The sequence below is a fragment of the Gopherus evgoodei genome, chromosome 10 (assembly GCF_007399415.2).
Source record: "Gopherus evgoodei ecotype Sinaloan lineage chromosome 10, rGopEvg1_v1.p, whole genome shotgun sequence".
Taxonomy (NCBI): domain Eukaryota; kingdom Metazoa; phylum Chordata; order Testudines; family Testudinidae; genus Gopherus; species Gopherus evgoodei.
The window spans coordinates 26981076-26995404 of record NC_044331.1 but is presented as its reverse complement, the minus strand read 5'-3'; the positions used below and the strand labels follow the sequence as shown (position 1 = coordinate 26995404).

General features: G+C 43.5%; 1 protein-coding gene across 1 annotated transcript in view; it reads right to left on the bottom strand.

Annotated features, from left to right (window-relative positions):
* The window catches only part of CGNL1 (cingulin like 1), a 113570-nt gene extending 101997 nt beyond the window's left edge, over window positions 1-11573 (bottom strand). The window contains 1 exon segment of the mRNA XM_030578895.1: window positions 11492-11573. The gene's annotated coding sequence lies outside the window, so the exon portion shown is untranslated.
* Between the last annotated feature and the right edge of the window lie 2756 nt (window positions 11574-14329).

Below are 14329 nucleotides of genomic sequence, written 5' to 3'. Positions count from 1 at the left end.
ATAGAACTACACTTGGATAAACTCCTTCAATGAGACTGCCAACCTTGTTGGCAGAGATGGTACAAGATCAGAGCAAATTCACTGTGCTATAATCCCAAACACTGGGGACTCCATGATTACCACTTTATTAAATCTTTTACACATGCAGTCCTACTATTAGTTTCTCAAGTTTAATTACAGTATTCAACCACAGTGTAAAATTTTGCCATTTAGATTTATTTCCACTAACACACAGGTGAGGTCACAATAGATTCTGAAGTTTGTTAAACTGCTCAGATGAACATGTCTGAAATAATTATTCCATGGGCAAGTAATATTTTCCACTTATGGCAACATAAATAGTAACCCAACAATTTCTGTTGGGGTTACAAAAATCCCTCCACCTGAGGCAAATAAGAAACATTTTCTGGTAAATTTTCATCTACAGGATCTAAGCTTTCAAGAAAGAAAGAAACCTAAAACAGCAGTAAATCAATAAAGTGCTGCCTTCCTGAGTCTGCAGCCAGCCAGCCAGCCAGCCCGCCCCAATGCCTCTGCTGCTACTCACTGCTTTACCAACATGCCACAGAGGGGAAACCAACTACCATTGGTTCTCACTATTGTTACTGAAAAATCTGTTGGCATCAGTGAACCTGACGGGAATTTTGTTATTTTTTCTGCAGTGTGAGGATAAGCAGTAAAGGTAGACAAGAGCACTGTTCACTGAGGATATTGATTCAGACACAGTCCCTGTTTTCTCACTTAGCCTCTTAGGGTATGTCTACACTGCAGATGAGAGCAAGCCTCCCATCCTGGGAAGACAGGCTCATGATAGTGGAGCTTGAGCTAGTGCGTCAAAAATAGCGGTATGGATGTTGCAGGCTGGAGCTCAGGCTTTCAAGTCCTCCCTACGTTTAGAAAGCAGGGGTCGGGAGAAATCAGAGAGAAAGAAAAACACTTCCTGGCAGGACAGACTTTAACTTTATCAGACACCCACCTGGCAAAAAGATGCAAGTCATCAAAAATGATACAGGGACAATACCTTGGCCTCCCACAGAAACACCCATGGAGGGGAACTCCATTGGAGGAAATCACCACACACATCATCAGCATGTGTGTGTAGCACTGAGCAAGTCTGGAGGCTGCAGGAGGCCTATGCTTCTGCCCCTGACAGACTTCCTCCTGGGATGGGACAGCTCTGAAAAGTTACTAAGGCCTTGAGGTATGTTTTTGTTCTTATTGTTTTCAAACTAATTTCCACAGATCTCAGGAGGGACAATTGTCATCCTCTTGGACTGCACATCTCTTCCCACAGCAGAAACCTCTGCAGAGTTCAGAATGGGGGTGGGAATGGCAGCTGCCTGCATTCTCCCCTTCCTTGAGCAGATCTAGAGAACATGATCAGCACCCTGACAAGAATCCAAGCAACTGGGATTAGTTTCCCACCTGAGTGTTGCACCTGGATAACAATATTCCTCATCTTTAATACCAGTCTGCAGCTAGTACGTTTAGTCCTCCGGCTGTAAATGTCTAACCCGATTTCCAAGCCTTCAGCCTGGATGGGTATGAGTGGGTGGAAGAAAGAGAGGGATAAATGATGGGATAAATTAGAAAAGAAAAGCATGACATGAAAAGTATGATTTGCAGGAGAAATGGGAGAAGAAAAGAAAAATGGGGGAGGAAGTAGAGAATGTAATTAATGTGTTGGGGAGTGGAAGACAAAGAAGTCAGAAGAAAGAAAGAAACAGGACACTGAAGACAAAAAGATAGGAAAAGATACACCATGATCTATGGTAGGAAAGACAAAAATGATGGGGAATATTAGACCAAGAGAGATCCTTAGGGTGCGAGCTCCAAAGAGTAGGCACTGTGCCTTCTCATCTGTCTGGAAAGCCCCTAACAGACAGTGGGCAATAAATAAGGAAATAAATTAAACTGGGTTAATCAAACAGTAATCAACAAATTACTTGAGGAATTTTACCAGCATTAATGTTGAATAATAATTCAACATATGCTTTTTTCACAGTATTCATCAAGCTCTGCAGCTTGTCAGACTAGCTGGTAAAATATTATTGGACAAATTCTGGTGCAGTGCTTTGAGTGTACTAAAATACTTTACTATCTGTAGTACTATTTACAATTTTTCAAATATATTACATAAACAAAATGACTGAAAATGTTACAGTTATATACAGTACACACCTGTCATTTTAAACTGCAGGATGCATAGCTTTGGGGAAGAAGGAGCATAGTCTTTGGACATTACATCACAGGTATTATTCACTCATGTGAGTAGGCTCAGTCCTCAGGCCAGTAGTTGTCAGTTACGGGTTTCAAGCTGCGCTCCATAATCAAAAACCCAAAGATCCCATTCAATGACAACCACCATATATCAGAGACAATATACCATAACCTTAACTCTGCCCTAATAGGGACGCCAGCTTTCCACTAATCCTTTATCTAAACTCCCTACCACCACCAAACAGATCACTATCCTTTCTGCACAGTTCTGGAAAATCCTGTTCACTCACATTTTGAGTCTGGCATCCCTGCTGGGACAAAGTTAAAGGTGTAATGTGCTGTCAAAGATGCATGGTGGTGGTCCTACTAATGAAGACTGTCTCTATGAATGGAGGAGTGGAGGGCCATATTTTTCCATTTCTGTTTTTTTGTGCTTCATTATGTGATTTATAGACCAGACATAACTGACAAATAATGTAATGTTCCTGTGTATTAATTCTCCAGGTTTTTTTAGACTGAGAAAATCTCTTCAATACAACAGTGGTTACGCTAGATGAGAATAGGATCTTTGTGAACATGTCCAGCCAGCTCAGGAGCTCCGCTTTCATTAAGATACTTTTCTTCATGAAAAGTCAGTGCTTTGTTGAAGATCTTCACCTACAACAGTGATTCTCAAACTTTTGTACTGGTGACCCCTTTCACACAGCAAGGCTCTGAGTGTGACCCCCCCCCCATAAATTAAAAACCACTTTTTAATATATTTAACACCATTATAAATATTGGAGGCAAAGCGGGGTTTGGGGTGGAGGCTGACGGCTCACGACCCCCCCCCCCATGTAATAACCTCGTGACCCTCTAAGGGGTCCCAACCCATTTGAGAACCCTTGATCTATAACATAACACAAAAGCTGTTGCCCTAGAAAATTCACTCTCATACACCATGTTATACACTGAAACACTCCGCACTTTTCAGACTCAGGCTCATAATGTGCCTTGTATTAGGGGCCTATTTTAAAATTTCCATCACAATACTGGCTGGAAGGGCTAGACATTACTGTTATGTCATTATCGCTATGGTAATGGATTTAGAAGCCAGACTGGTAAAATACCATGGTGTGTAGAATGAAACTAAGCCAATTTCTACTTTTGGCTAACTTATAAGAAAAAGAACACAATTTGCCTGAAAGAACACAAGGTACTTCCTTAATATTACACTTTAACTTCATGGCAAAGTTCAAAAAACAATGCATTGAACATGTCATTTATCAATATTAGTTGTTGGGTAACCACAGTACAAGAGGTACCAGTAAATATTACAGTAAAACTAAAAACAGACTCTCATATATGTTTTTAAGATTAGCTCTTTATTCTCTCCTTTTCAATTTCCCAAATTCTCACGTGATGGACCCAAAACATACATTAAAATATACAAGAAGTTTATTATACAGTTAGCAAACAAGTTACAACCCAATTTTCATTGTAAACCCCACTCATAACTTTCTGAAAAACTCTTTGGGGCTGAAGCTTCCAGTGCTTGACTTCAGTCCAAAGGTTTCTGGAATTTGTTAGCAAAATCTTTTCAATCACTTCCATTTACAGAATGAGGAGAAATTACTTCCTCTGTTCTAGTACTTTATAAACTTACATGAACAAGTAACTCAACATGCCTTAACTTTTAGAAGTTCAAACTTCATTTATTGTTAGCCCTCAATACGAAACATGTCATCGGGAAACTTTGAAAAAATATTTTAACCTTTTAAGTGCATTCACTTGTGCACAAGTGCAGTAAAATATTTCTATTAGGTTTTTCTTGTGTTATTGCCAGTTCGCAAACATTGCACAGCTCCACTTCTATATTTAAGAAGAAGAAAAATTGCAGTAATATACTGTAGGTAAAGAGCCTGATCCTGCAAAGGCTTACATACACAAATAGTCTAAACGTAGGACTCATGTTTGTACATGAACTTTAAAAAGCATCCAAAAAGTCAGGAAATGCAGATGTTACGGTTTAAATATTAAAATTAATATTTAAATATTAACGTGGCCATATTACATAGGTAGCATTTTTTAATTAGTAGGCTGTTAGTGTATATTTATGTTATACATTTATATGGACAAATTAACTTTGTGAACACAACCTGATCCTTTCATTTACTAACTGTGAGCGTTTGACTTCACAACATTAATGCCATGTAGGTTTTTGCATATCATATAACAATCTTATGTGAAGCTGGAGTGCAATTCCTACTGAAAGCATTAAATTACAAAATTAGTTTAAAAAATAAGTCTAGAATGTTGACAGAACAGATCATTTGATGGTATATGAACCTAGGGTTCCTACATGCTAAAATAATACAAATACTTATTCTTTTTGTAATGAAAAGATTCTTCTTGTCATCTACTGTCACAACATTACATAGTAAAGACACTACAATTAAAGTTTTGCTAGTGTTTCAATTACAAAATCCTTGTTTTCAAATTGTTATATACCATTTTAAATTACAGGTTTCTGCAGGTTCCTAGCCTTGACATATTTGATCAGTTTACAATACAAACAGCTTGTTTCCATAGTAAGAACAGAAAACAGGAGGGGCACAAAAGCTTAACTTTTTGGCCTATGCTAACTAATTGGCTTACTACCAGTTTGTAAAAACATTTATCTCATGTTGCTCTATGACCAAAGGGTTAAGTATTCTAGTCAGAGGTCATGCCATTTCATCTTTACATTCCAGATGACATTGCAGCCTCCAGGAAAACTAACTTTAACCCTGTTCCCCAAAAGATCCACTTTTAGCTATATAGTGTGGGTAAGAATTGAAATAGACATTATACTCTTATTCACCATAAAAATATGTTTCATCCTGCTATTGAGGGAAACTTCTAGGCTGCACAGAAATGATATTGATTGCATCCATAGCCCAGTTCTGAGGAAGCCACTGTGGCAGCGAGTCTCAAAGAGGCTCTGGGGCCTGCGGAGAAGGGTGACCTTCAGAACCCAAGTACCAGCCTGAGTCATAATGTCTACCTGCTGGTTTTAGCAATGTAGCGCAACCCCACCCAGGCTCTGAGACTCGCTGCCACAGGTTTCAAAACGTAGCACAGACATACTTTAGAGCGGGGTGGACAACCTGAGCCTGAGAAGGAGCCAGAATTTAGCAATCTACTTTGCCAAAGAGCCACAGTTACACCCCCATCAACTCCCCCGCCCTCTCCCAGAACCTTCCGCCCACCACTGATCTGTGCCTCCCCCTTCCTCCCCATCAGCTGCATTGTGGAATGCAGAAGACTCCAGGGGGAGGGAAGGGGGAGCAGCAAGGGCATGGCAGGCTCAGGGTAGTGGGTGGGAAGGGGTGAAGTGGTGGCAGGGCCTATGGCAGAGCCAGAGGTTGAGCACTGAGCACCCCCTGGCACATTGGAAAGCTGGTGCCTGTAGCTCCAGCCCCCGAGTCGGTGCCTATACAAGGAGCCGCATATTAACTTCTGAACAGCCACATGTGGCTCCAGAGCCACAGGTTGGCCACCCCTGCCTTAGGCCTTGGCTACACTGGCACTTTACAGTGCTGTAACTTTCTCACTCAGGGGGGTGAAAAAACACCCCCCTGAGCGCAGCAAATTACAGCGCTGTAAAGTGCCAGTGTAAACAGTGCCCCAGCGCTGTAAGCTAATCCCCATGATGAGGTGGAGTACCTGCAGCACTGGGAGAGCTCTCTCCCAGCGCTGGTGCTGTGACCACACTCGCACTTCAAAGCGCTGCCGCAGGAGCGCTCCCGCGGCAGTGCTGTACAGCTGCAAGTGTAGCCATACCCTTAGCCCACGTCCAGACTAACCCGCGGCATCGGCGGGTTAAAATCGATTGCTCGGGGATCGATATATCGCGTCTAGTCTGGATGCGATGTATCGATCCCCGAGCGCGCTTACATCGATTCCGGAACTCCATCAACCCGAACGGAGTTCCGGAATTGACACGGAAAGCCGCGGACATCGATGCCGCGCCGTCCAGACGGGTGAGTACCTCGATTTTAGAAATTCGACTTCAGCTACGTTATTCCCGTAGCTGAAGTTGCGTATCTAAAATCGATTTTAATACCTAGTCTGGACGTGGCCTTAGAGAGTTAAGTTCCATTTCTTCCACATGTCCACAGTAAAGGGAAATCCACTGTAACACTCTACACGCCAGTGGAACGCTCTGAGTCCCCTGCCCCCCCACATTCATTATTTGTATATAACTGTGATATTGCATATAAAGCATGCCTTGTAAGGTATGGTAGGAAAGGTTATGATCTGCTGAAACACACAGTTCCATCTAAATATATATATATATATCATTAATGCATATGAAATTGTGAGAATTGTGTTTTATGGCTGTCACTAAAATATGCTGTGGGTTTGGGAAGTGCCCAGATACTAGCTCCCTAAAAACAATAACCAGGGGGATAACCAATGCCTGGGTGGTCAAACAACCCTCAACAGCCATTATCCAGCAAGAGAGCTGCAATGCAATGACTCATTTGCACCAGGTTACACCAGGGGAATTGCTCAACCTTGCCTGGTGACTCAGCAATGCCCACAGACATGCCTGGACTTGCATTCTCCAAGCACATGGACTAAGGGTATAAAAAAGAACACAGTGGCCCCATGCTTGGCCTTTTCTCCTCTCCCCACCCATGCTGCAAACACCAAGGACACTGAGAGACTGAAGACTCCAACAGAGGAGACTGGCCCACGTTTCAAGGGTGAAACCTGTATTCTATGAATTACAATATCTAATGGGATGAAAAAAACAATTTAATCTAGATGTTGTCCAGTCTAATAGGATTGAGAGTGCAGACTGCATGATTTTACTTTATTCTGGTAACCACTCTGACTTTTTGCCTATCACTTATAATCACTTAAAATCTATCTTTTGCAATCAGTAAACTTGTTTTACTGTTTATCTTTACCAATGAGTTTGCCTGAAGTGTTTGGTAAATCTACTCATGTTTACAAAGGCTGGTGTATATATATATTCCATTGATGAAGTGGCGAACCAATTAATAAGCTTGCAAGACTGTATATTCCTGAGGTACAAGGCTGGTAGCTGTGGGGATTTGGCTGGTGCCTTTCTCTGTGTGATTCATGAGTGGCTCTGGGGGCACTCATGCAATGTAGCAACTGAATATGGGGCTCTACATGCTGTTGCGCTGAGTGATAACAGCCCAGAGGGGTTTGCCGCTTGTCACTAGCAAAGGAGTGTGAGAGACAGCCCCGGCTGCAGAGTTAATGGGGCACAGTGGCCCTGCGGCCCCAGGTTGCACCCCGGGGATTCTGTCACACTCACACAAGTGCAATGTCAGGAACAATGATAGTGCAAGTCTTGTAATCTAATAACACACATAACAGTTATGATATGTGCTGCTTTGCTAGGAATTAATTTGGATAGTATAAATGATTATACCATTTATTAGACTAACAAAAAATAGGTATTGTATTTTTGAAAAAGGAGCTAATCCGTCATGGAGAATAAAAACATCTATTGTAAGCAGATAAATGCAGTGCCCATCCATAGATAGGTCACCTCATCGGTAATCACCACAAGTTTGTGCATAATACATTTTTCCTGGCTGTGCTAGTGAGGATGACTCATTACTCTTCCATTTCCATTGTTACTTTTTTACATTACTGTAATCTATTTTAGATTACTGTTTTATAGAGTTTACATTGCACTGCACTGATGCTCAAGTAACATTTCATATTCCCTGCGATCGATCCCATGAGCATGTATCCCAGAAAGAAACTTTTTAACTAAACAAACGCATAGCAACTCTTGCAGAACTTTTCTGAATCTTAGAAATATGAAAAAAAATAAGCCATGAAGATACTACCATTTCCTTTATCAGAAACCACTGCAGTGTGTGCAGAACTACACAAACACCAAACGTAAGTAGCAATTTGGAAGGTAAACTCTCTTCAAAAACCATTTCTAAGCCATTTTATAGAGACAAAATTCTAGATACTTCAAAATACATTTGTTCACATTATGCATACATAGCAGCACACTAAATATTTTCAAGTTATTTGTGGGTTCTTAGATACAACATTTTGAGAATATTACTTTCTATTTTTACACTAAATGTTAAACATCTTATACTTAACTACACAGATAATTATAACCTTGCTGAATGTTCCTTCTAAGATAGGTTTCAGAGGGGTAGTTGTGTTCGTTGTTTTTGCTGATATAGACTAGATGCATGCATCTGATGAAGTGGGTTATAGCCCACGAAAGCTTATGCCCAAATAAATGTGTTAGTCTCTAAGGTGCCACAAGGACTCCTTCTAAGATATACATTCATTGATAGCGGACATCTTGACATTTCTCAGAACAAAGACATATCTCCTTTCATTACTGAAAAACAATTACAAGTGTCTTCTTCCAAAGCAGACTTTTTAACCAAAAGTCAAGATTCCAGGAAAACAAAACAACACAAAACTGAAAACATCTTGTCTGCAAAAGATTCAAGAAAAACAATTAATCCTAACTTTGAGGGAAATGTACAAACACACACCGCTGAATGCTTTGTTGTCATGGTGGAGTGTACTGTAAACAAAAAATTATGATTAGAGATGAGGAAAATAATTAAATCACCTAGTCCATTGCACTGCCCAATGCAAGATTGTTCCTTACTTGGTATCTCTTTGTGTTCAGTCAATCTGACTTTATATCACTCCTTAAAATATACTTTTTCCACAAAAGCCTTTCAGCAATAACCTACAAGTGGATAATATACATGAAAATAAAAAAAAACTATACTTCCTGAAATTCTGCCCTTCAACCTAAATTAGCAAGCAATAGCTAAGTTTAGTGGCAGTAACGACTGCAGCACAATACATTTGATCCACCGAAAACCCTAAAAGACCTAAATAAGAACCTAAGGGGAAAGATTGTGCATTCTTTTCTACTTTCTCATTGCCTGCAACAATTCTGATAACACCTTCTAACTCTCTCTGAGGCTTTCACTTCCATCTCCAACAGATACCAAAAAGCAATAAATACCCAATGTAATCAAATTTGCAGTTTATCACAAAACTTTTTCATAGTGACCTCATATGCCTGTCTATCAATTATATCAACAATTCAGCATAACTAGCTGTCACACATTCCATGCTTTAGGGAAGCTATTTTGGATTTTGCAGGAGACAATCCAGTGAAAAATTGCTAAAAGAAGTCATTTTTTAAATATTATTCTCTCTTTATTAATTCATTTTTAATCAAACCACCCTGAAAACTTCAAATTGTGCTCAAAGTTTATATTCTATGTTTTGGCATTAGCCATTTAAATAAGATTTTTACAAAATAAAGGTTTAACACTTCTATTAAACTGAACTCTGTAATGCAACCTTAACTATGGTGCAGCTATTCCATATAATTGAACTGATTTGTCAGAGTATGATTTCAACACTAATCCTAGCAACTGATCCATTCAGGTGTCCATTTGCAGGATCCAAGTCTTATGTTGTACAATCCTTGGGAGAGAGACCATGTCTTCTACATTTGTACAAGTCAAGCACACTGGAAATGTTGAGGTTAAAAAAAAGAAAAAATTAAAAAACAAATGTCTCCAAGTATGAACTTCCATTACTTCCCTCTGAATACTATTCCATTATCTGCAGCGATGATCCTTTAAAAATATTTTGTGCAAGGTAGAATATTCAGATCATACAGCAAGAAAATTACATATTGGGGGAGGGGAGAAAGAGTACAGGCTAGAGGTAAAAGCTGTGACAAATTGTTCTTCAGCCAGCTGCTGATGCTAGTCCATATTCACCAGAGGCAGCACTGATCTCTCTATAAAGCTGTCATCGTATACAAACACATACAACATATCATTCGCATGGCTAACTGAAGGAGGAATGAATGGGTGAATTGTCTTCCAAGACTTTCCTATGCAAGTGAACACACACAAAGCAGGCACAATCCCCTTCCCCAAAATAAGTTAATTCATAGAATAAAAGGGAGATGAAGAAGTCAGAGGTCCCCCCCTACTTCAGGAATCCCTGGAATCTGCTGAGGAATGTGTGTCTACAAGTTGGCACACCCCCATCTCCACCAAAGTCATGGTTCGAGGGTGCTAAGATTATACCCACACTAACCCTAGCCAACAGGCAGCCTAGTGTGCAACTCCACACCCACACACCTCTGAGATGCATGATAACCCTACCTGTGTTCCCAGCAGCACCGGATCACATGAACTCATCTGAAATCTAAGGGCAGGGCCAACACCAGCCAGTACATTATTACTATAAGTATCACCAGTGAGCTGCGCAGCAGGTATGAAAATACAGTTCCTGCCCAGAGGACTTTACAACAAGAAGGGGAAGTTGGTAAGACACAGGCCTGGTTGCACTGACTTTATTTCCCCCAAAATTCTCCCTGCTTTCCTTGCTATCACTGATCAGCTCCACCAATGGCAGCAGAAATTAGAGCTTGATTACTCTTATTTAACATTTCTATTGTCAGAGCCCCAGTGTGCTATGGACTGTACAAACACCCAGAGCAGGCAGGCTCTGCCCCAAAAAGCTCACATTCCTGCCCAGCTGGGGCCAGGCAGCAACTGGCCCTTAACCCCTATACCACGTACAACAATGGTAGAAATACCAGCGTCATGCTACACTAGCAATCTCACCTTTACGGTCTAGGTGACGCTGACCCCGGGAAGCAATGCTAATGGGACACTTCAAAAGCCTGCTGTTGATGCGCTCCTGAAGCAATACTACCAAGGGTGCAATTAACAGCGGTTCCGGGGAGCCTCCCCATTTTTGTCAGATGATTTTATAGAGAGTCTTGTGCTGAGTAGCTTGTTGGGGGGGGAATCCAGGCTGCAGGATTCCGCGCCCTTGGCCAGACGCCGGTGTGAAGGAGAGAAAACCAAACCAGCGAGCACAGCAACTCGGAGCTGGGAGCCACAGAGCAACTTCCCAGCACTAGCTCCGAGCTCACTCAGGCGCCCCACAGCCGATCCCCTTCCTCCGCCCGGGCAGCAGCGCCCCCCGCCCCGGCCAGCAGACACCACCCCATGCCCTGACCCCGAGGCAGCTCCCACCCGCGCCGGGAAGCCGTGCCCGGGCCAGCAGCGCGCCCCTGCCCGCCCTGCCCGGAGCTCAGGAGCCGCTGGTGCCCGAGGAAAGTGGCTGCGGCCGGGCACGGCCCTTTCCGCCGGGAGGCGGTAACAGAGCGGCCCCGCCGCCCCCCAGCCTGCCTCGTCCCCGGCTCCTCTCGGGCGCTGCGCGCTCTCACCTGCCCGCAGCGGCTCCGCTCCGCGCCCTGCTAACAGCCGGAGCCAGGCACCATCGAGCCGAGGGCTGAGCACAGACTCCCCGCCTCCACTGACGGGGGAGGGGGCCAGCCCGGCCGGGAGACCTCGCCCCCGCCCACCCCGAGCCAGGGAGGAGTCAGGGACGGCCCGGGGCCGGGCAGGTGAGCTGAGCGCCGGGCTCCCCGCTCGGGCAGGGGCAGAGGCGCGGGCCCTCGGGGCTTCAGAAGCACTTAGTGCAGCGGGGGCTGCGGCGCATTGACTCGCGGTGCCCGGGCTGTGGTAGCCTGTGAGCGCCTCAGGCCAGAGCCTTGGGCTGCAGTGTGCGCACCTCTCGTGTGGTGCGGAGTGTGAGAAAAAAACCCTCGCTCCCGAGCCCGGCTTTGTTCGCTGGCTTCACCCCCTGTCAGACCCGGCTGCAGGAATCTGGAAGGAGCGTGGTCAGAAAGAACAAACTTCCACGAGAACCAGCCCCCTAGGCCCCAGCGCACTCAGCTTTGGGCTGGTTAAAAGTCCCTTTTCGCAGCTCCAGCCAGTCTCTGTTTAAAACACGGTTCAGTTCTATTAATTCCAAGGAATGTAAGACAGTGATAAGCGGCCAAAGCTCACGAGGAACAGGGGAAGTACCGCAAGGATAGAGAAGGGTAAGTGCAAACCAGACGTTAAGTACAGTAGTAGATGTAGAACATTATTAACCTAGAGCAAACAAGACAATGAGGTGCTCTCTCCCATAAGAACAAAATAGTAAGTACCCCTGGGAAAACCTGGACAGACAGATGCACTTAAGCATTTGGAAGATTTTCAGAATCACTTCAGCTAGACTAGAAGTCTCATAAAGTCAAGTTTCCATAATATTTCCAGTGTTTCCTGCTTGATTAGAAAGAACTGAAGTGACACACATCACACGCTATGGCATTTCTTCTGTGGCTCCTTGCTGAGTGTAGGGTGACCATATTTTCGCAAAGGGAAAATGGGACACCTCACAGGGCTAGCCTGAGGCTGGCCAGCCCCTAGCGCAAGCTGCTTCCCTCCCCAGCCACCTACATAGGGCCGGCCCAAGGCCACCTCTCCCCCCTGAACCCCCCTGCCGCCTGCCCACATGCAAGGCTGGTCAGAGCTCCCCTTGCCACTAGGGTGACCAGATGTCCTGATTTTATAGGGACTGTCCCAATATTTGGGGTTTTTCTTATATAGGCTCCTATTACCCCCAACCCCGTCCCGATTTTTCACACTTGCTGTCTGGTCACCCTACCTGCCACCCACCCTGGGCAGGCCCGAGGCCTCTCTCTCCCCCCAGCATGTGGGACCAGCCTGAGCTCCCCCTGCTGCCCACCCACAAGAGGATGGCCCAGCCCAAGCCACTCTTCAGAGCCTGCTTTCCATCCCTCTACAGGGTTGGAATTCTGCTTGCCCCCCTCTTTCCAGCATGTTCCTCTGCTCCTTACTAGAGGTCACACCCCATTTTTTGGGCAAAACTATGCATTTGGTGCACGATGATCAATTGGCAAGAGCAAAAAGGACAAATGCCCAGTTTTGCCAAAAACAGTTCGGACAGCTGGGCGAGGGCTCAAAAAAGGGCCTGTCCTGGCAAAACGGAATATATAGGTCACCCTATGAATGTAGCATGCACAGGCAGGGTAAATGAGTGCTGATCGCAATACTCCCAAGAGATTAGTATTTCAGGAGAATCAGGACCAAAGTTAACATTCTGGAACCTCACAAAAGATGAAAGTTGGTTATGTTATCTGAACCAGTCAGCTATTCTAAAGTAAGTAGTGGAATCATGGGATAAGAAAGAGGTCAGACTGATGGCAAGATCATGTCAACTCAACCATTTTGTTAGTGAGGGAAATGTAGTAGGCCTGGTGTAACTTATTATTTGTATTATCGTAGTACCTAAGAGCCCTAGTCATGGACCCAAGACCTGGTTGTGCTAGGTGTTATATATACAAAAGACAGTCCCTGTCCCATATAGTTTGCAAGATAAGTATAAAACAAAGAACAACAGATGGGAGAATACAAGGAAACAATGAGACAATATTAGACATTAGGGTTAAGATGATTTTTTGGGGAAGGAGGAATTCACCATATTTGTAACTATAATACAGAAGACGGCCAGCTACGAAACTGAGCTAAAAAAGAGGTTTAGGGATGATAGACAGTAAGATGAGCAGGAGCACATAGTGTGATACAGCTGTACAGAATTGGCCTGTTTTATTAAGATGTATAAACAGATATTTTGGCCAGAAAAAGTAATTCTTCTCTCACACCACATTGATAATTTCATTGCTGACTCACTGCATCTACTACTGGGGTCTGTACTGGAAATAAAAATCAGTAAAGCTAGAAGGAATCCAAAATAGTTTATAAAATTAAAACTGCTAGAGATGATTTTAAGAAACTGGATTTCTGTAGTGTAGAGAAGGTGTGTGCCATATTGGTCTATAAGTAGCTGAAAAGAATCTAGCATAACTAGATATAGAAGAAAGGCAGCTACTACTAAAACACTCAGCAGTCATGACTACCAGTTATTAGTGTGACTTTATAATAAATCTTTTCATGTTGTCCTACCTATCATGCACTTTTCATTCTATTGTAGTCTGGCATACTCAGTAATTTAGCACACCTCTCACCATTTCACGTGTATTAAGCGGGATTCAGGGCGATCAGATTTGGCCCATCCAGCCCTCCATACATGGAGACTGTGGGGCAGACAGGCCAAACTTTGAGTGACACTGTGACCTTGTGTGCCAGGTCACAATGCCACTTGGTTTGGGGGCCCTCTCAAACCGGGGCCTAAGGCCAACTGCTCTTCAACTGGA